The following is a 23,692-nucleotide window of genomic DNA, read 5'->3' on the forward strand; positions in this document are numbered from 1 at the left end:
AAAAACATCACAATACATTCACAACAGATTTCACAACACATTAAGTGTGTGCCTTCAGGCCCTTACTCTATTACCACACATCTACAACACAAAATCCATGTGTACGTGTGTATGGTGCGTATGTTATCGTGTGTGTGTGCGTGTGTGTGTATGCAGGGGGCAGTGTTTGTGTTTGTGTTGCTTTTAACTTCAACGAACCGGCATAGGATATAGTCTCTGACAAGGGCTGGCTGGTGAACATGAACATGAACTGCACTCACCTAATCCGCATGTGTTTCCACCGGTGCACATTAAGAAATGAAGTGGCCATTACTGAAGCCCAAAGGAGAGTTGTCTTTGGGGTCTGGTTTAATGTGCGTGTGTCTTTGCTATTCATTCACAGTAAACAAAGAAAGGCAGTAGTGAGTAACAGTGAGGTAAGCTAAATTATGGAGAGAAGTTTAAGCCATCTCCATCTCAAGATGATCAGCTAATTCACTATTATTTGTAGGCTGACGCCTGCACTGACCTTGTGTTTAGCAAACCTGAAATCAGCTAGCTAGCATAGCTTGGGGATACAGTTTATTCTGAAAGTATTCCACATTGTTACGTTACAGCCTTATTCTAAAATTGATTAAATCTGGAGTGGGGGGGTTCCCCATAAAATCCACACAATACCCCATAACGACAAAGCAAAAACAGGGTTTTAGAAATGCATAAAATAAACAAACATGACATTTACATAAGTATTCAGACCCTTTACTTTGTTGAAGCACCTTTGGCAGCGATTACAGCCTCAACTCTTCTTGGGTATGACACTTCAAGCTTGGCACACCTGTATTTGGGGAGTTTCTCCCATTGTTCTCTGCAGATCATTTCAAGCTGTCAAGGGGGAGTTAGAGCACTCACCTTGTGGTGATCTGGAGCAATGACACCATGATGCTGAGCAATGACACCATGAGGCTGGGTACCTCCAAGTCCCGCGGTGCAGGAGCACAACTTTTAAAGGAGGAACAGACTGTTCTGAACGATTGTGTGATCTCGCTCTCCGTAGCCGATGAGAGTAACATCTTTAAACAGCTTTACATTTACAAGGGAGAGGTTATTGTCCTGGCAACACTGCTAATTCTCTGACCTCCTCACTGTAGGTTGACTCATTGCCTAACACCATCGTGTCATCAGCAAACTTGATGGTGTTGGAGTCGTGCGTGGCAATGCAGTCGTTGGTTAATAGGGAGTATAGGAGGGGACTAAGCACACACCCCTGAGGGGCCCCCGTGTCTAGTGTCAACATGGCGGAGGTGTTGATGCCTACCCTCCACCTGGGACCAGCCCGTCAAGAAGTCCAGGATCCAGTTGCAGAGGAAGGGGTTCAGACCAAGGGTCCCTAGCTTGGTGATGAGTTTTCATTAAGGGGACTATGGTGTTGAACATTGAGCTGTAGTCTATGAACAGCATTCACAGTTATTTCCTCTTTTCCAAGTGGGAGAGGGCAGTGTGAAGTGCAATTGAGATTGCCTCAGCTGTGGTTCTGTTGGGGTGGTATTCGATTTTGGAGTGTGTCTAGGATGATGGTGTTGATGTGTGTCATGACCAGCCTTTAAAAGCACTTTATAAATTAGATGGGAGCGCTACATTTCACGTTACTTTCGCTCTCACATATCTTTTTCTGTAAGCCCTAAAATGGATCTAGAGTAGAGGTTGAATTGTTTCAATGATGTTGTAGCAGTGAGATTAAAAGTCAATGTAGTCAGGTGACCTAACCATTGCTAAGGATTAGATCTGTTGGGCATGAGTCAAAGATTAATGTAATGAACATTATGGAGGGCAGGGAAACAGAGTGCGAGAGAGAGAGAGTGAGAGACCAAGTGATGCAAGAGAGTGTGAGCACGAAAGAGTGAGAGATTTTGTGGTTTCTGTGTTTGTGTTGACTGATCAGTTGCCACCTGTAAAGGAATAGCTGGTATGGCAGTCTACCTCCCACTGTTCAAAGTCTATTCCACATTAATTCAATTCAAAAATCTAACCGGAATTGTTTTTTGTTTTTAGCTCCCAGGCTCTTATAATGGGAACCGATTGTTTCTATGTAAATCTGTCTCCCAGATTGTTGACATCTAGTGGAAGCCATAGGATTTGCAGTCTTTATTCAAGGTTTCAGGCTTGTTTTTTGAAAAACAAACAAAGTATTTGGAGTTTGTGTGATAAGAGCACCGGAACAATAGTCTTTCGGCAGGCGAGGGAGAGGGCGCGCACTTACAAATGTTCCTTTCCTATTGAACATACTACTTACCATATGAAATATTATAGTTTATTTACATTTTAGAGATAGGAGGATTAAATAAACGTTGGTTGACTTTTTTGGACAAAGTTTATCGGTAGCTTTTTGGACTCCTTTGTCGGCATGTTGAACGAGTGGATTACTGAAATCGATGGCACCAACTAAACTGACTTTCTTGGATATAAAGAAGGATTTTATATAACAAAATTACCATTCATGTTGTAGCTGAGACCCTTGGGATTGCAAACAGAGGAAGCTCTTCGAAATTAAGTGATTTATTTAAAATCGCCATTTGTGATTTTATGAAGCCTGAAAAATGAAAAATGAAAAATGTTGATCTGGGGCGCCGTCCTCAGACAATCGCATGGCATGCTTTCGCATTAAACAGTTATATAAACAGGAATTTAAGCTTTTAAATGATAAGACACTTTTATGTTCATAATGTTTAATACTATGATTATTTATTTGAATTGCGCAACCTCCAATTTCACCGGATAATGTCGGCTTGTCCCGCTAGCGGGATGCCTATCCCTAATTAAGACGCTATGGAGGCTCTACACCTTGAGCACTGGTTAACTTGTGCTGGTGAGCATTTTTAAATGCTAACCATGGTTAACTTCTTAAAAGGTATAGGGGGCAGCATTTTCACTTTTGGATAAATAGAGTGCCCAATTTCAACTTCCTGCTACACATGCCAAGAATATAAGATATGCATATTATTAGTAGATTTGGATAGAAAACACTGAAGTTTCTAAAACTGTTTGAATCATGTGAGTATAACAGAACTTATGTAGCAGGCAAAACCCAGAGGACTAACCGTTCAGAATATATATTTTTTTAGGTCTCTGTTCACCGAGTTCTCATTGGCAAACGATATTTCTTAGGAACTTGTTTTCAGGTCCGACCGCTTCCACTGGATGTCACCAGTCTTTGGAATTTGGTTGAGGTTATTAATTTGTGCAATGAAGAAGTAGGGCCAACTAGGATCTGGGTAACACTGTTGAGAGTTGCGCAAGACTTGAAACGTAGCGTTTGGTTTGTTGTCTTCCTGAATTGAACACAGATAGACCAGTCTTCAATTTGATCGATTAATAACGTTTTAAAATACCTAAAGTTGTATTACAAAAGTAGTTTGAAAAATGTATGCAAAGTTTATAGGCAACTTTTGAAATATTTTGTAGTGACGTTGCGCAATTTGAAAGACGTTTTTTTCTGGATCAAACTCGCCAAATAAATTGACATTTTGGACATATATGGACGGAATTAATAGAACAAAAAGGACCAATTGTGATGTTTATGGGACATATTGGAGTGCCAACAAAAGAAACTCGTCAAAGGTAAGGCATGTTTTATATTTTATTTCTGCGTTTTGTGTAGCGCCTGCAGGTTTGAAATATGCTACCCTCTTTGTTAATAAACTGTTGTGCTATCATCAGATAATAGCTTATTTTGCTTTCGCCGAAAAGCCTTTTTAAAATCTGACATGTTGGCTGGATTCACAACGAGTGTAGCTTTAATTGAGTATCTTACGTGTGTGATTTAATGAAAGTTAGATTTTCATATCAATTTATCTGAATTTTCCACGCTGCATTTTCCCTGGTTTTTGGCCAAGTGGGACGCAAGCGTCCCCTATACCATAAGAGGTTTTAAGTAATGAAGACCGAATCTGGATACAGAACATTTCTGTCAGCTATTGACAAAGTGGATACCTTTTACTAGGACATTTCAATGTAAGCCAAGACAGAAGACCTCTACCATTGCTCAACGAGGACCTCTGGAGGGAGATAAGAGAACAGGATTTTTATTGAAAAAAAAGCACTGAAGTCTGGTAAGAATGATGACAGACGTATATTTGCGTTACTGAGAGATAAGGTGGTTAGGAATATAAAAAAAGCAAAAGCAGAGTTATGTATTTGGTCCAGACACTGTTCCTGAAGAGACACAAATATTCTGATTGCCCCTATTGTACATCTAGTTAACATGTCTATCAAATATGGATTCTTCCCAAATGCTTGGAAGTCTGCTGCAGTGATACCCAACACTGGTGGAAAATTACAGACCTATAATAATTCTTCCAGTGTTATCAAAAGTAGCTGAAAGATGGGTGGCTGATCACCTCATTCAGGGTAACTCCATACATCAAATGCATAATTCTTCCCAAAGAGCTCTTCTTGTTTATGGGGAGAATATGAAAGTTGTCTAACTTCAGGCATCTTGGGTATCATTTTGGACTCCAACTTGACATTTAAGAAACATGTGAAGGTGGTTAAATTACCTCTTTGGCGCAGGCGTTCTGCTAGCGACACACCGACAACATCCATTGAAATTGCAGAGCGCCAAATTCACATTACAGAAATAGTAATAAACATTCATGAAAATACAAGTCTTATACATCGGTTAAAAGATTGACTTCTTGTTTATCCAGCCACTTTGTCAGATTTCAAAAAGGCTTTACGGCGAAAGCATAACATGCTATTATCTGAGGACAGCGCCCCACACACAAAAGCATAAACATTTTCCAACCAAGCAGAGGAGTCACAAAAGTCAGAAATAGCAATACAATAAATCAGTTACCTTTGGAGATAATCTGGTTGCAATCACAAGGGTCCCAGGAACACAATAAATGGTTGTTTTGTTCAATGAAGTCCTTTATATCCCAAAAACTCAGTTTTGTTAGCGTGTTTTGTTCAGTAATCCACTGGCTCAAAGGCGGTGATAACATGCAGACGAATACACCCTAAGAGTACTGGTAAAGTTCATCGAAACATGTCAAACGATGTTTATAACTAATCCTCGGGGTGTCAATTATCTAAATCAATAATATATCAACCGGACAATAGCATATTCAATAGAAAGGAAAAAGAACGAAGGGCGCACAAACAGTCATGCAGGCGCAAACCAGTACTGCATGCTTCCCCAGTCCCCTAACCAAAATGTATTTTTCCTTTGTCTTTTTTCAGAAAACAAGCCTGAAACCATGTCTAAAGACTGTTGACATCTAGTGGAAGCCATAGGAACTGAAATCTGGGACCCAAACCATGACATAGTCAGTAGGCAGTCAATGGAAAACCACTCACGTCAACAAACAAAAAAACACTTCCTGGATGGATTTTCACCTGCCATATCAATTCTGTTATACTCAGACATTTTAACAGTTTTAGAAACTTCAGGTTTTTTCTATCCAATACTACTAAATATATGCATATCCTAGCTTCTGGGCCTGAGCAACAGGCATTTTACTTTGGGCACGTCATTCATCCGAATACTGTCCCATCACTAAAAAGTTAACTGTCTTAAGTTTGGATTATCCAACTTTAGGTTTATAAGACCTTTCATTCCTCTGGAGGACGCCAAACTACAGTGGCACTTGCATACTATGATCCTCTCACATTTGAGATATTGCCTCACATGCTGGTCACAAGCAGGAGCTACTATTCTGAAACCAATTGAATCACTCTACAAACACTTAAGATTTTTTGATAATAAACCAAACAGTTTTCACCATTGTCATATAATTTAAACACAATTTATTTAGTCTGGATAGCTTTAAGCAGTATGTAGATGTAAGCCTTATCTTTAAGATCCTTCATGATCTTGCCCCTAAACCCCTATGCCGGCATATCATGCTCAAAGAAAGCACCTCCAGGATAACAAGGGCAGTAACTAGAGGGGATTGCATTGTCCCTTCGAAACAGTAAAATAAATAAATAATAATAAAAGAAAATCAAATTTGGCCAATCATCCTTCTCTGTTAGATCTACAATATACTGTAACACAATGCACATGGACTTGAGTAGCTACACTGATTGCACTTTTAAATTTGAATTGAAAACATGTCTCAAACCTGTACACGAGTTATCTGTAGTTCCTCATATGTAAGACGGTTGATGATAGTGTTGTCATTAGAATTATATATTATTGGATGTAATGTATTTTGTATTGTTTCAGTGAGTATTTGTATTGTGGTTGTGCAATTGTCTTTAGCTGCCTTGGACTACTTCACATTTAGTGCCAGGGTTAGCCACAACAGTAGACAAACAGTGTGCTTAAACTAATAATAAATTGTATTTCTGGTCTATATTGAATACATCATTTAAACAGTCACAGTGTAGGTTGGTAAAAAATATGTGAACCCCTAGGCTAATGACTTCTCCAAAGGCTAATTGGAGTCAGCTAACCTGGAGTCCAATCAATGAGATGAGATTGGAGATGTTGGTTAAAGCTGCCCTGCCCAACAAATACTCACAAAATTTGAGTTTGCTATACACAAGAAGCATTGGCTGATGTGTACCATGCCTCGAACAAAAGAGATCTCAGAAGGCCTAAGATTAAGAATCGTTTATTTGCATGAAGCTGGAAAGAGTTACAAAAGTATCTCTAAAAGCCTTGATGTTCATCAGTCCATGGTAGGACAAATGGTCTATAAATGGAGAAAGTTCAGCACAGTTGCTAGGAATGGCCGTCCTGCAAAGGTGACGGCAAGAGCACAGCGCAGAATGCTCAATGGAGGTTAAGAAGAATCCTAGAGTGTCTGCTAAAGAGTTACAGAAATCTCTGGAACATGGTAACATCTGACGAGTCTACGATACGTAAAACATTAAGCAAGAATGGTCTTCATGGGAGGACACCACAGAAGATGCCACTGCTGTCCAAAAAAAACATTGCTGCACGTCTGAAGTTTGCAAAAGAGCACCCAGATGTTCCACAGCGCTTCTAGCAACATATTCTGTGGACAGATGAAACGACAGTTGAGTTGTTTTGAAGGAACACACAACGTTATGTGTGGAGAAGAAAAAGGCACAGCACACCAACATCAAACCTCATCCCAACTGTAAAGTATGGTGAGGGAGCGTCATGGTTTGGGGCTGCTTTGTTGCCTCAGGGCCTGGACAGCTTGCTATCGTCAACGGAAAAATGTATTCCCAAGTTTATGAAGACATTTTGCAGGAGAATGTTAAGCTATCTGTCTGCCAATTGAAGTTCAGAAGTCGGGTGATGCAACAGAACAACGACCCAAAACACTGTAGTAAATCAACAAAGAACAGCTTCAAAAGAAGAAAATACGCCTTCTGGAGTGGCCCAGTCAGAGTCCTGAACTCAACCTGATTTAAAATGCTGTGGCATGACCTCGAGAGCGTTTCACACCAGACATCCTAAGGATATGGCTGAACTGAAACAGTTTTGTAAAGATGGTTCAAAATTCCTCCTAACCGTTGTGCAGGTCTGACCCGTAACTACAGAAAATGTTTGGTTGAGGTTATTTCTGCCAAAGGAGGATCAACCAGTTATTAAATGCAAGGGTTCATACTTTTTCCACCCTACACTGAATGTTTACACGGTGTGTTCAATAAAGACATGAAAACGTATAATTGTATGTGTGTGTGTTATTAGCTTAAGCAGACTGTCTACTGTTGTGACAGAAGAAGATCAGATCAAATGTTATGGCCAATTTATGCAGAAATCCAGGTAATTCTAGTGGCCAGACGGAAGCCACTCCTCAGTAAAAGGAACATGACAGCCCACTTGGAGTTTTCCAAAAGGCAACTAAAGGACTCAGACCATGAGAAACAATATTCTCTAGTCGATCCTCAGCACACAGCCAAGACAATGCAGAAGTGGCTGCGGGACAGGTCTCCGAAAGTCCTTGAGTGGCCCAGCCAGAGCCTGGAATTGAACCAATTCTAACATCCCTGGAGAGAACTGAAAATATGTGTTTAGCGATGCTCCTAATCCAACCGGAGAGCTTGAGAGGATCTGCAGAAAATGTGAGAAAAGCCCCAAATACAGGTTTGCAAGCTTGTAGCGTCATACCCAAGAATACTCAAGGTTGTAATCGCTGCCAAAGGTGCTTCAACAAGATACTGAGTAAAGGGTCTGAATACTTATGTAAATGTAATTTCATTTTTTAAATATAAATTAGCAAACATTTCTAAACCTGTTTTTGCTTTGTCATTATGTGTTAGTGTGTGGACTGATGAGGGGAAAACTATTTAATCAATTTTAGATTAAGGCTAATGTAACAAAGTGGAAAAAGTCAAGGGGTCTGAATACTTTCAAAATGCCCTGTATATACATTTAAATAGTCTGAAATGCTACATAGGGGTTCATCAACGAGGGGCTATGAGTTCTTTGTAAAATAATGAATGAAGTGAAAGGTGCATGTGCTCCGAGACGTTCTAATGGAGTGGAACTGAACAGCCACTGAGTTCCAATATTTTCCAAAGAATGCATCGTCCTGAGTTGATTATCCCTTTTCTACCATGGCTGTAATTTAACACATTTTCCACTAGAAATGTGTTTAACATGCACTGAAGTAGCCAGCATGTTCATTCCACAGCTTGTAGTTGCCGTGGTAACCAAACTTGCTAGTTTAGCTAACCAAAGCATCGGTCTTAGCTTGCTATTATGAAAATCAAATTCAGCAATTCCAATACGGTTTCCAAAATCGACTTTTGTTTTCAAAAGCAGCTCAAACAAAACATGTAAAATTAACTAAAGCCATTGAAGTTTACTTGTGCAAACAGAGTTATTTAAGCAATAATGTCCAAAGGGGTGTGGTATATGGCCAATATACCACAACTAGGGGCTGTTCTTAGTCGCAGTAATTACAGCAGTAAAAATAAATGTTTTGTCATACCCATGGTCTGAAATAAAACGTCTTTGCCAATCAGCATTCAGAGCTCGAACCACCAAGTTTATAAAGGGAATTATAAACTGGGTGGTTCGAGCCCTGAATGCTGATTGGCTGACACCCGTGGTATATGGTCTGATATACCACGACTATGACAACATTTATTTTTACTAATCTAATTACGTTGGTAACCAGTTAATAATAGAAATGTGGCACCTCGGGTTTAGGTGTCTGCGTAAGAACAGTCCTTAGCAGTGGTATATTGGCCAATCACAAAGGAATACTCAACAATGCCATACACAGCTATCATATTCTTTGCGTAATTGCCACGTTGTGTTTAGCTCGTATTGGCGGTTGAAATTGAATGTGAAAGGGGTGGATCAAGGTCCATTCACATTTTAATTTCAAATCAATCAAGATGAGCTATGAATTAAATGGAAATTACGCACAGAATAGGATGTGTTGCATTTGACATTGGAATTCTATGTACTTTTAACTTTTCTTATTAATATTCCTGTCCTAACAGAGGATATCATTAGCAAAACTGCCAGATTGTTAGACTACCTTAGTCGGTTTACTTAGCCTGTAATAAAATAAACACATCTGAGATTTAATTCCACTGTAATTGTGGTTACCAGCGTGCCTGGCACGGCTGTAAGTGTTGATTCCAAATGCCACCAACGGATTGTGAAAATATCAAACGTTACCATTTCGCCTAATACATATAACTTTAAGCATGTATAAATTGTTACACTTACACAAGGTGATCCTTTATCTCAATTGGTGCCATTTTAAACGTCTTTCTTCGGTTACATTCCTCTTGTCATTTGTCTTCTTGTCCTTAGTTGATTCAGAATTCCACTCAACTCAAATTCCTCCTCGAAGCGCACAACGCGCCCCCCCTGTCCGGTCTCAAACCTAGACTGAATATAGGCAGAAATGGAATCGTGTCTGGTAAAAACACTCCTCTCTGCCTCAGCCACCAGTAGGTTATGCATGTCACACACTGACCAAGACTCAGTATGCATGTGGCTGTAGGGCTACAGCAGTGGCATACGTCCAATTCGCGCGCTAGAGCGAGACCGTCTGTTGGACATCTACACCCGGAATCTTTTTCTTGGGTATTAAAACTGGCACTTTTATCCAAAGACTAATAGATGTCCCTCGATTAACGACCAGAAGCTTACTGGGAATAGAGAGGAGAAAACAGATCTCCAGCGTAATGAGTTGAATTCCCGCCTTGTCCTGGTGTATGGGTCCCATGTACTGACAATCATGAGGTATTTTGCGGTTCCAGAACATAGCCTGTGTTTCAAACTCAGAATACCCTGGCCTCAAGCCATTGGGGGCACCCCCGCAGCCATCTTCATCGTAGGTCCAAATGATTAGCCAAACAAGGGAAGTTCTCAACGTAAGCCCCTAAGCCCCCTTTTAATTCCAGGTACACAATCATGTTCACTTCAAGGCCTGAAACGCCCCATAATTAAATTCCTGATGATGAGCCTGCCTGCCGCCCTGTTACCGTTGCCCCACCTCTGGTTTACTGACCCCTGCCCGCCTTGACCTGTCTATTGCCTGCCCCTGTTGGATGATTAAACTATCTTTAATTTGACACTGTCCGCATCTGGCTCTTACCTTCTTATATGATAAAAACGAGGGATAGCTTTTTATGCATTTCTCTGAGTGGAGTAAAGGTGATCTAGAATTTGTGCCCCTCTGTTTGCACAGGTGATATGCTGATAGAAATTAGGTAAAATGGTTCAGTTTTCTTGCATTAAAGTCACCGGCCACTAGGAGCGCTGTCTCTGGATGAACATTTTCTTGTTTGCTTATACAGCTTGTCCTGTACAGCTTGTCCGGATCGATGAGCCTTATGTATGCTGGCAACAGTAGAATAGCAGCCTACAAAATAAATTACTTGTAATATTAGTAGTAACCATCTGGATGTCTTCGTGATACAGTTTACTGCTCAATGGGGAGAGTTTGCGCTGCAAGCCAGTTTCCACTCGTTAGCACAGACACAAAGTAAAAATTTGCTAAATCATAATGATTCATGATTTTTTATTTAAGGTTAGGGTTAAGATTAAGTTTAAAATCACATTTTAAGAAGATAAATTGTATAAATAGGCCGTGTTTATGAGTTGTGGCTAACATTAGGGTCTAACTAGAACAACTCACGGTGCTCGGAAACTAATAATAACATCAGCTAGGGAGCCAGCTAACAGTAAACTTTAGCTCGAAATGAAACTGCTTTCTGTCAAAATTAGAAAAGGTGTAATATCTGAAAATGTAGCTAGCTATCTTACATGGCTGTATACATCATTGTGCATGGACATGTCTCCCTGTCAGGAATGCCATTCCACGGTTGCCCTTAGTTTGAAGATGTAATCCGGAGACAGGTATTTCCTCCATCTCTTAGCTATTATACTCTAATTCCACTGATTTCTAAACTTGATCCTCCAGAAAGTGGAGAGCCACACTTATGCAGCTTAACCTTTGACGATGGGGCAGTATTTTCATTTTTGGAAAAAATAATGTTCCCGTAATACATGGGAAATTGTGTCAGGACAAGATGCTAGAATATGCATATAATTGACAGTTTAGGATAGAAAACACTCTAAAGTTTCCAAAACTGTAAAAATATTGTCTGTGAGTATAACAGAACTGATATTGCAGGCGAAAGCCTGAGAAAAATCCAATCCGGTAGTGACTCATGTTTTGAAAGCTCTGCGTTCCAATGCGTCCCTATTGAGCAGTGAATGGGCTATCAACCAGATTACTTTTTCTCCGTATTCCCAAGGTGTCTACAGCATTGTGACGTAGTTTTACGCATTTATGTTGAAGAATACCCCTACGCGGCTACATTGCGCAACTGGTCACCTGATGGCTCCCAGAGTGATTCTCGCGTAAAATACAGAGGTAGCCATTATTCCAATGGTCCTACTGAAAAACCAATTGTCCCGGTGGTTATATTATCGAATAGATATTTGAAAAACACCTTGAGGATTGATTATAAACAACGTATGCCATGTTTCTGTCGATATTATGGAGCTAATTTGGAATATTTTTCGCCGTTTTCGTGACTGCAATTTCCGGGCGATTTCTCAGCCAAACGTGAAGAACAAACGAAGCTATTTCGCCTACAAAAATAATATTTTTGGAAAAAAAGGAACATTGGCTATCTAACTGGGAGTCTCGTGAGTGAAGACATCTGAAGCTCATCCAAGGTAAACGATTTAATTTGATTGCTTTTCTGATTTCCGTGACCAAGTTACCTGCTGCTAGCTGGACAAAATGCTAGGCTATTGATAAACTTACACAAATGCTTGTAAATGGCTGTAAAGCATATTTTGAAAATCTGAGATGTCAGGGTGATTAACAAAAGGCTAAGCTGTGTCTCAATATATTTCACTTGTGATTTTCATGAATAGGAATATTTTCTATGAATATTTATGTCCGTTGCATTATGCTAATTAGTGTCAGTCGATCATTACGCTCCCTCATGCGGGATGGGTAGTTACTAGAGATTAACTACACAATAAAAAAAATTAAAGCCGCGTTTGACAGGATTATCAACACAGACTGATGAGCTTCTATGGCAGATCAATCCGAACTCCTCTCTCGGCATGTCCAGCCCACTCAGTAACTCAGCTAATCATGGCTAGTGGGAAGGTTGCAAACCTTTTCTGTGGCTTAACCAACAAGGCTCATCATTTAACAATTGTATTTGTATTTACAGATGGCATACGTGTTTGTTATTAAGGCAAATGTTCAAGAAGGCATTTCTGGCACACAAAAAAACTCATTTTGATAAAATACCATTTTTACGTTCAAACGGCTCTCCTGTGGAGTCGGGACTTGCGACATACGCATTCCACGGGGATTCAGGTGGCAAAAAGAACCATCATTGGGTTGATGATTTCTGTGAGCGCTGGTGTGCCATCCCTGACAAATTATTGATTTAATGACATTAATTGTTGACCAGTTTAAAAATGATTTTATTGAAATGGATAACATGATTGAAGAGAAATGCACAGCTCTGCGAGGAGCTGTTAATGATGATGGCATATTCAATGAACTGGTGAAAACAAACCGAGCGATAAGTTGTCTACAGAAATAAAGGAACTTAAAATCAAGAAATTCAACCAAGACAAAAAAGACAAAGTCTACATCTGGAGAAACCCTGACAAGAGGTCTTGCTCCTCTTCTCCATGACAGACGCAGGAGGGATGCCGCTTACTTCTATCCACCCCAGTCTGACCAACGCTCTACAACCAGCGCCTCATCTGCTTCCAGTGCCAATTTTGTATCCCAACGAGACTGGGTCGACGGAAGGGCGGAGGTGGCCACGGGCACCTACGAGATGCTGAACCCGACGGGGTAAGAAGAAATGACTACCAGAGGCAGAGGGGACCGTTCACACGGTCCCAGAACCCACAGGACTGAGTGTTTTTAATTTATCAAGCAAGATATGGAGCCCTGCCCATGTCTCCTTGCTTAATAAAGGGTTATCTTTTATGTCTACAACTCAGTGCAACGATTTTGATGTTAAGGTAGACATGTGTAAGTTTTTTAGAAACATCCGTTTAAAGGAATAGCTTTAGCTCCCCTAATCAAAATATTTCTACTGAACATGTAGGTTGCTCACCTGCACATACTCTGATTGCTTTTAGATGTAAGAGTTATTTTGTACCTCCAGCCAATCGCAATCACTCTATTGAGACATGTTGCAGACTTGTTGAAAAATATGTTGTTCATCTCCTTAAGAACAAACAGGAGTACATATCTTTCCATAATTTGCCAAAGGATAAAAAACAAGCTTTGCTTGATTTACAATCCGATACGTCAGTCCTTACCCGCCCTACTGATAAGGGTGGGTCGGTTGTACTCATTGATAGGACAGTTTATGTAAATTAGTGTCATAGACAACTGTTTGACAACACCTTTTACAAGAAACTCAGAAGTGACCCCACTGCCCAAGCTCAGAACATGATCTTTACTGTCCTAGATGGTTATTTAAGTTCTGGTCAGATAATCAAAAAAGAACACATATTTTTGGCTATTCAACACCCTAAAATTGCCACGTTGTAACGAAAAGGAAAAAGGGATCGGTGGCAGCTAGTAGACCGGCGACGACGACCGCCGAGCACCACCCGAACAGGAAGGGGAGCCACCTTCGGTGGTATTCGTGACACACGTTCTATACTTTGCTGAAATTACACAAGATATGTTACAAAACCTCCAGGGCACCCTATTGTAGCGGGCATTGATGCAGTAACTGCCCCTCTATCAACTTTTGTTGACTTTTTTATTAGACCACTCGCAGGACAGCTCACCCCCTTCGTAAAGGACACTAGCAGTAGTATCTCTATTATTGAATCTCTTGATCCTCTCCCTGAGAATATTTTGTTAGTTGCTTTTGATGTTGAGTCGTTATACACAAATATTCCACATGAGGGCAGTATTGAAGCTATGGAACATTTTCTTGTGCAACGTGACCCTAATGAACAACCTTCCAGTGCTTGCATTAAAATAGTACTCACACACAACTACTTCATGGATCTAAATGATTTCTTTATTCAGATGAAGGGTAGCTCCTAACTATGCTAGTTTGTATGTGGGTTACATGGAGAAACGGTCTATTTTCACTCCTCTCAAAAATGTTTTCTTGCCGAACATTATTATTCGGAAACGGTATATTGATGATATTTTTGTTCTACGGAGGGGTGATGCAAAACAGCTCCAGGTGTTCCATGCTTTTCTTAACTCCTGTTCTGAGCATCTGAGATCTACTATGCAATCTGATACACGTCAATTCAGTTTTCTTGATAATATAATAATAATAATATATGCCATTTAGCAGACGCTTTTATCCAAAGCGACTTACAGTCATGTGTGCATACATTCTACGTATGGGTGGTCCCGGGAATCGAACCCACTACCCTGGCGTTACAAGCGCCATGCTCTACCAACTGAGCTACAGAAGGACCATTTGATCTTCGGATCTCGTGTGAAGACAATGTTCTATACACTGACCTTTACAGGAAACCTACTGATCGTAACAGTTTGTTGAGGGCTGATAGTTGTCACCCACTTCCCTTGAAAAACAGTTTGCCCTACAGCCAATTCTGTGGAATCAAAATAATTTGTAAAAAACAATCAGATTTCAACAGAAATATGGCTGAGACGCACGGAAAATCCAAGGAGAGGGGGTACAAAAATGGTCAGATTAATACTGCCATTGAGATAATTCAAAACAAAATGAGACATTACCTTTTTTAAGGTCAGTCTCACAAAAAGAAGCATTCTTGCATTCTAACTACCCGCTATTCAAAGTGCTCTGAATAAATTAAGGGAATCGTTCACAAACATTGGCACATTCTAAGATCCGATGATAGTATCGGTAATGTGTTTTCGGACGTATTCTCAAAGGGCAGAAACCTCAGAGATCAATTGGTAAACTCTGATTTACCAACCTAAGATATCCCTGCACAACATGTATTTGCCTCCCTATTGGATGGGGGGAAATTACAAGTGTAATTGCTGTGCTCAATGCAATGGCACTTATAAATGTAGATCCTTCGAACGCCCCCAAACAGGGAAACAGATCACAATCAAAGGTGTTATCACCTGCTCCACTAAGGCAGTTATTTATCTTATAACTTGTCCTTGTGGTAAAAACTATGTGGGTAAAACAAAGTGTGAATTAAAAGTACGTATCTCGGAGCATCGTAGCACCATTCGGTGCAAAAACTCAATTTACCCAGTTGCGGCCCACTTTTTGGAAGCAAACCACTCGATTTCATCTCCACGTTATATTAGCATCGAACATTTCACCCTCCCTAGGAGAGGGGGTGACCTCGACAATTTATTCTTCAAATGAGAGGCTGCCTGGATCTTTGAGTTAAAGATCCTTGCTCCCTTCGGTCTCAACGTAGACTTTGATCTGAAGCCATTCTTGTGATTATTGTGATTTTGCTATTGTAAATGTTTGTAGGCTTATGTAGCCAAATTGTATCTATGATCGTACGCTATCCATTTATGTTTTTTGTATTCTATTTTAATATATGAGAATTAACCAAATATCAGGCCACACCCACCCATGATTACAGACACCTGTGTGTGTCTTTTGACACTATATAAATGAGTCACCCTACAGTGTTTGTTATTATTCCCTGATGAAGACAGCTTGTCTGTCACGTTCTGACCTTAGTTCCTTTTTATGTCTTTATTTTAGTTGGTCAGGGCGTGAGTTGGGTGGCATTCTATGTTGTTTTTCTATGTTTTGTTCTGTTGTTATATTTCTATGTGTTTGGCCTAGTATGGTTCTCAATCAGAGGCAGGTGTCAGTCATTGTCTCTGATTTGGGAGCCAGAATTAGGTAGCCTGTTTTCTATTGTGTTTTGTGGGTGGTTGTATCCTGTGTTAGTGTTTTCACCATACGGGACTGTTTCGGTTGTTTGTTTGCACTTTTGTTATTTTGTTCAGTGTTCTGTTGGTTATTATATTAAATATATAATTATGGACACATACCACCCTGCACATTGGTCTGATCCTTGCTACTCCTTGTCAGATTAAGACCGTTACATTGTCTGTCGAAACGTTGGCATAACATTTTTGCATCTGAGCTCAGAGTGTGTGGCTCCCCTTTATTGTTTTGTGTTCCACTCCACGAGCCAGCACCTCACCTATAAATAGGTGTGTGTTTCTTTCACGTCAAGATGGCATTTCTGTCAAAAAATGCATTTTTGATGAAGAAATCTTTTTTTTACGTTCAAACGGCTCTCCTGTGAAGTCGGGACTTGCGACATACGCCAAGTTTCCTGAATTGGGTCAACATATGAGCACATTCGTCCAACCTTATCAGATGGCTAATACAGAAAGAGAGAATTTATGGACTCTAGTAACACCAAAACTTTCACAAATACAGAGATCGGTACAAGCATGATGGCGTCAGTCTTTTTTGACTATCTAATGACACCTAATGATATGGACTAGTAATGCAGGTTTGGTTAGAATAGAGTGCAATATAATTCAATAAAATCTACTTTATTAAAAGGGAGATATTCTTCATGAACATTTTTATTTAATGATTGATTTCCGGTGAACAAACCTCTGGTGGGCCAAATGGAGACCAGGAAAACAACACAAGCACAGGAGCTGCTTCCTGTGCTTGGCCCTCCTATGTTGAACATAATAAATGGCTCTCTATCCACCAGATGTGTACCAAACTCACTAAAAGTGGGAGTAATAATGCCTCTCTTGAAATAGCCAAACCTTGACCCAGAAAATATAAAAAACTATCGGCCTGTATCAAATCTTCTATTCCTCTCAATTTTTTTTGAAAAAACTGTTGCGCAGCAACTCACTGCCTTCCTGAAGACAAACAATGTATACGAAATGCTTCAGTCTGGTTTTAGACCTCATCATAGCACTGAGACTGCACTTGTGAAGGTGATAAATGACCTTTTAATGGCGTCAGACCGAGGCTCTGCATCTGTCCTCGTGCTCTTAGACCTTATTGCTGCTTTTGATACCATCGATCACCACATTCTTTTGGAGAGATTGGAAACCCAAATTGGTCTACACGGGCAAGTTCTGGCCTGGTTTAGATCTTATCTGTTGGAAAGATATCAGTTTGTCTCTGTGGATGGTTTGTCCTCTGACAAATCAACTGTAAATTTTGGTGTTCCTCAAGGTTCCGTTTTAGGACCACTATTGTTTTCACTATATATTTTACCTCTTCTGGATGTCATTCAAAAACATAATGTTAACTTTCACTGCTATGCGGATGACACACAGCTGTAAATTTCAATGAAACATGGCGAAGCCCCAAAATTGCCCAAAATTGCCCTCTGCCCTCTAGAAGCATGTGTTTCAAACATTTACATAAGGAAGTGGATGGCTGCAAACGTTCTACTTTTAAACTTGGACAAAACAGAGATGCTTGTTCTAGGTTCCAAGAAACAAAGAAATATTCTGTTGAATCTGACAATTAATCTTGATGGTTGTACAGTCGTCTCTAATAAACTGGGAAGGACCTCTGCGTTACTCTGGACCCTGATCTCTCTTTTGACGAACATATCAAGACAGCTTTTTTCCATCTACGTAACATTACAAAAATCCAAAAATGATGCAGAAAAATTAATCCATGCTTTTGTTACTTCAAGGTTAGACTACTGCAATGCTCTACTTTCCGGCTACCCAGATAAAGCACTAAATAAACTTTCGTTAGTGCTAAATACGGCTGCAAGAATCCTGACTAGAACCAAAAAATATGATCATATTACACCAGTGCTAGCCTCCCTACACTGGCTTCATGTTAAGGCAAGGGCTGATTTCAAGGTTTTACTGCTAACCTACAAAGAATTACATGGGCTTGCTCCTACCTATCTTTCCGATTTGGTCTTTGGTCCTTCCATACATACCTACACGTACGCTACGGTCACAAGACACAGGCCTCCTAATTGTCCCTAGAATTTCTAAGCAAACATCTGGAGGCAGGGGTTTCTCCTATAGAGCTCAATTTTTATGGAATGGTCTGCATACCCATGTGAGAGACGCAGACTCGGTCTGAAGACTCATCTCTTCAGTAGGTCATATGATTGAGTGTAGTCTGGCACAGGAGGTTGAAGGTGAACGGAAAGGCTCTGGAGCAACAAACCACCCTTGCTGTCTCTGCCTAGCCGGTTCCCCTCTCTCCACTTGGATTCTCGGCCTCTAACCCTATTACAGGGGCTGAGTCACTGGCTTACTGGTGCTCTTCCATGCCGTTCCTCGCAGGGGTGCGTCACTTGAGTGGGTTGAGTCACTGGGTTGAGTCACCCCCCTTTGGGTTGTGCCGTGGCAGAGATCTTCGTGGGCTATACTCGGCCTTGTCTCAGGATGGTAAGTTGGTGGTTGAAGATATCCCTCTAGTGGTGTGGGCTGTGCTTTAGCAAAGTGGGTGGGGTTATATCCTGACTGTTTGGCCCTGTCTGGGGGCATCATCAGATGGGTCCACAGTGTCTCCTGACCCCTCCTGTCTCAGCCTCCAGTATTTATTCTGCAGTCATTTATGTTTCGTGGGGCTAGGATCAGTCTGTTATATCTGGAGTACTTCTCCTGTCTTATCCGGTGTCCTGTGTGAATTTAAGTATGCTCTCTCTAATTCTCTCTCTCTTTCTTTTTTCTCTCTCTCAGAGGACCTGAGCCTTAGGACCATGCCTCAGGACTACCTGGCATGATCTCTCCTTGCTGTCCCCAGTCCACCTGGCCTTGCAACCACTCCAGTTTCAACTGTTCTGCCTGAGGCTATGGAACCGTGACCTGTTCACCGGACGTGCTACCTGTCCCAGACCTGCTGTTTTCAACTCTCTAGAGACAGCAGGAGCGGTAGCGATACTCTTAATGATCGGCTATGAAGAGCCAACTGACATTTTCTCCTGAGTTGTTGACTTTTTGCAACCTCGACAACTACTGTGATTATTATTATTTGACAATGCTGGTCATCTATGAACATTTGAACATCTTGGCCATGTTCTGTTATAATCTCCACCCGGCACAGCCAGAAGAGGACTGGCCACCCATCATAGCCTGGTTCCTCTCTAGGTTTCTTCCTAGGTTTTGGCCTTTCTTGGGAGTTTTTCCTAGCCACCGTGCTTCTACACCTGCATTGCTTGCTGTTTTGGTTGCTGTATTGTGTCAATTCTACACAATGCAAAAACAGGATTGCATCCCAAATGTCACCCTATCCCCTTCAGAGTGCACACATTTTGACCAGGACCCATAGAAAAGAATGCACTGTGCAGCAAATATAGTGCCATTTGAGATGCAACACCAGAACTCTTCACACTAAAAGTGAATTACTTTGATACAGTGCATCTGTAATAGATTATAGTGCAGTGCAGTACAATACACCTTTCTTTCTGGTATAGTTCATTTAGTCAGAATTTCACATTTTAGCCTATTGGGACATTGATCCGAAGCAATGGTTACGTGCACACACAGACACACACACAGCCTTTCCAATCATTGCATGGCTATAGATGAGTGCTACAGGGCAGAAGTCATTTAGACAAGTTACCTTTGCATTCTTGGGGATAGGGACTATGTTGGTCTGTTTGAAACAAAGGTATTACAGACTGGGTCAGGGAGAGGTGTAAAATGTGATTCATATGGATTTATTTGTGATTGTTAACCTGTTTAAACAGTTTGATCACTTAAGTTACTGAGCGCAAGATCACACAGCAATCTGGAAAAACAGGGGCATTCACGCAAGGCACAGTGTTATATCCCTCGATGCCAGCATAGAAAGCATTGAGCACGTTTGGGAGTTCTGCATCGCTGGGCAACTCATGGCTGGGTTTCCTTTTGTAATCTGTTATCGTCTGCAAGCCCTACCACATACAACAAGCGTCAGAGTCGGTGTAATAGGATTACACCTTCCTCCTATATTTTCCTTTTGCGTGTTTGAAGTCTCGTCTGAGGTTGTAGCGGGCTTTCTTGTATACATCCATGTCCACGTCTCATTCCTTGGAGTAGCTCTAACCTTTAGTCCAGCGCAGATATTGCCTGTAATCTATGGTTTTTGGTTTGGGTACATTCTTACAGTCACTGTGCGGACCACAACGACAGCCGTGAAAGTTATGGATGAGAACTCTCTTGGTAGATAAAATGGTCTGCAGTGTCTATGCCTACAGTGTAGGCATAGATGCCAAATGCAAATACCAATGTTGCCAAGATATGTACGTAATAGCCTTCGATGGCCGCATATTTCATATCATCTGATAAAATGACGCAGTGCTCAACTGGGCTCAGTCATTGACTGATGTAACATCCACAGTTACAACCAATTGGTGGCACTACAGACAGATATATTTACACATTTTATCTGAATAGTTTGCAATGCAAACTCAATAGTCTTTCACAATGGATTTACAAATCTTCCACTGTGTGCAGTGCATGGTGTCACAGACCCACTGGTGTCACAGACCCAAAACAAGTAGTATCAGAAGCAAGCTCCGCATCCTTCTCACTGCCGTTATCACTGTTTTGATCATCCATGAACAGGTTGGGTAGATCCAGATCAGTCTTGGAGGCCTGATTCATGCAGTCTCCTCTGAACAGTTGATGTTGAGATGTGTCTGTTACTTGAACTCTGTGAAGCATTTATTTGGGCTGCAATTTCTGAGGCTGGTAACTCCAATGAATGTATCCTCTGCAGCAGAGGTAACTTCCTTTTCTGTGGTGGTCCTCATGAGAGCCAGTTTCATCATTGATTGATGGTTTTTTGCAACTGCACTTGAAGAAACTTTCAAAGTTCTTGACATTTTCCAGCTTGACTTTCCTTCATGTCTTAATAGTGGACTGTCATTTCTCTTTGCTTATTTGAGCTGTTCTTGCCATAATATGGACTTGGTATTTTACCAAATAGGGCCATCTTCTGTATTACCACCCCTACCTTGTCACAACACAACTGATTGGCTCAAACACACTAAGAAGGAAAATAAACTCCACAAATTAACTTAACAAGGCATACCTGTTAATTGAAATGCATTACAGGTGGCTCATGAATCTGGTTGAGAGAATGCCACGGTGTGCAAAGCTGTCATCAAGGCAAATGTTGGCTACTTTGAAGAATCTGAAATATATTTTGATTTGTTTAACACTTTTCTGGTTACTACATGATTCCATATGTGTTATTTCATAGTTTTGAAAGTCTTCACAATTTTTTCTAGAATATAGAAAATAGTACAAATAAAGAAAAACCCTAGAATGAGTGTGTATCCAAACTTTTGACTGGTACTGTACATGCAAGCACACACACACAAAATATACATTATGCTGTCTTGCAAAGTGATGTGTAATTCCTACAGGACTCCAATCAAAGTGAGGATATCCAATAATTGGAACTTTTAATCACCTGCAACCTGCATTGAGAATGACTGCTGAGGTAGGCCAGATTGATTGTTGACACTACCTAAATCATGAACTTGAACAGCCATCTAGGTAAAGGGTGCAATAAATCCAATTACTAACAGATTGGATTACTTACTAGAAAATGTATGTTATTTATGTTTGTGTACCATAGAATTATTCAACCAATCAATGTACATGCAAGAACACTGGTATTGTAACAAAAAAATCTGAAAATCACCATCCAATAGAGCATGCTGGGAAATATGATAATGGTAGGTGTGGTTTTGAGTGAACATTAATTTGTAATTTTACACAACAAGCTTGTTCAAACCCAGCTCACTTCGAGCAGAGTTTGTTGAGTAAACAAACTTTAACACATTAGCTCAAACTCTTATCCTTTTGAAGTCCACTCAACTCACATAAAAGCGGTGATTAAGCTATTGGTTTAGTTGGATTTTTTTTTACAGTGTTACCTTCCAAAGGAAAACATGAATTTGAATAACTTCAATGTCATACATCATCCAGGATGTCACCACAAAAATGCTGAAGTCCTGTCCAGGAGGCCCTGCTGTCAGACTTGCCTCCTGCACTATACAGGACCCTACTTAGAACAATGACCGTTTCAGGCACCAGGAAGTGTGACCTCGGCCCCAGCATAGCTGATTATGCTGTGGAAGCTACTTCTATGGAGCTCTGCTCAGTGGGGTAGGAGAAGACCCCAGGCTACAGCCTGCATTCCCTGGAGCTGCCTTCGACGTGGATTTGGGTCATCGGGACAGTGAAAATACACGTCAGATGTGGAGAAGATTCGCCTCACCGACGCAAGTGACACTGTTCTGTTCCATGGATGGACTACTGAGGAATTACGTCAAGCTCAGATGGTTGAATTGCTGCAAAGACAACACTAATAAAGGACACCAATAATAAGAAGAGATTTGCTTGGGTTGAGCAATGGACATTAGACCAGTGGAAATCTGTCCTCAATACCTAACCGGGTTGGAGCGAGCGGTCGCATCCGCACTTCGGTCCGCAGGTAGTATAACTTTTCATTACATTTCATTACATTTCATTATAGTACAACGGTTTGATTTGTCTAATCTTAGCAATTTCTTCTTAGCTAGCTACATAGCCGTCTTTGTATCAAAGATAATTGCGTAATTATCGTATTTCGTCGTCCTAACGTAGTCTACACTGCTATCTGCCCAGCAGCTAGCCAGCTAGCAAATGTCCACCGTCTACCGAATAGCAGCACTGTAGAAACTATTACACTCAACTGAACGACTTGATTAGTGTAGTGTTAGCTAGCTACATAGTTGTCTTTGCTGTCTTCGTATCCAAGATAATTGTGTAGTTTAGAGTGTGTAGTCTTAGAGTGATTATCTTAATTTACCGAGGTTAGCTAGCCAGCTATTTGTCGTCCTTAACGTAGGAGACACTGCTAGCTAGCCAACAGCTAGCCAACGTCTACCGAATAGAACTTCCGCACTCAACAACCCGGTCGTATTCCGCTTCGCTCCACAGGTAGTATCACATTTTCATTTAATTTCATTACAGCACAACGGTTTGATTTGTTTGATCGTAGCTAGCTACATAGCTAGCTACATAGCCGTCTTTGTATCAAAGATAATTGTGTAGTCTAGAGCGATTTTCTAGGTTAGCTAGCCAGCTATTGTCGTTCTTTTAACGCAACGTAACGTAATCAACACTGCCAGCTAGCCCCCGAATAGCAGCACTGTAGAAACTATTACACTCAACGGAACGACTTGATTAGTGTAGTGTCAACAATGCAGCCACTGCCAGCTAGCCTACAAAGTCAACAACGCAGCCACTGCCAGCTAGCCTACTTCAGCAGTACTGTATCATTTTAATCATTTTAGTCAATAAGATTCTTGCTACGTAAGCTT

The 23,692-nt window shown here is 40.8% G+C and overlaps 1 protein-coding gene across 4 annotated transcripts in view; it reads right to left on the minus strand.

Annotated features, from left to right (window-relative positions):
- LOC118392231 (5-hydroxytryptamine receptor 2C) overlaps window positions 1–10,030 on the minus strand; it is a 240,075-nt gene extending 230,045 nt beyond the window's left edge. For all 4 annotated transcript variants that reach the window (XM_035783989.2, XM_035783991.2, XM_035783992.2 and 1 more), the window contains exon 1: window positions 9,647–10,030. The gene's annotated coding sequence lies outside the window, so the exon portion shown is untranslated. The remainder of the gene's footprint in view (window positions 1–9,646) is intronic.
- Between the last annotated feature and the right edge of the window lie 13,662 nt (window positions 10,031–23,692).

The sequence above is a fragment of the Oncorhynchus keta genome, chromosome 13 (genome assembly GCF_023373465.1).
Source record: "Oncorhynchus keta strain PuntledgeMale-10-30-2019 chromosome 13, Oket_V2, whole genome shotgun sequence".
In the NCBI taxonomy this organism is placed as follows: domain Eukaryota; kingdom Metazoa; phylum Chordata; class Actinopteri; order Salmoniformes; family Salmonidae; genus Oncorhynchus; species Oncorhynchus keta.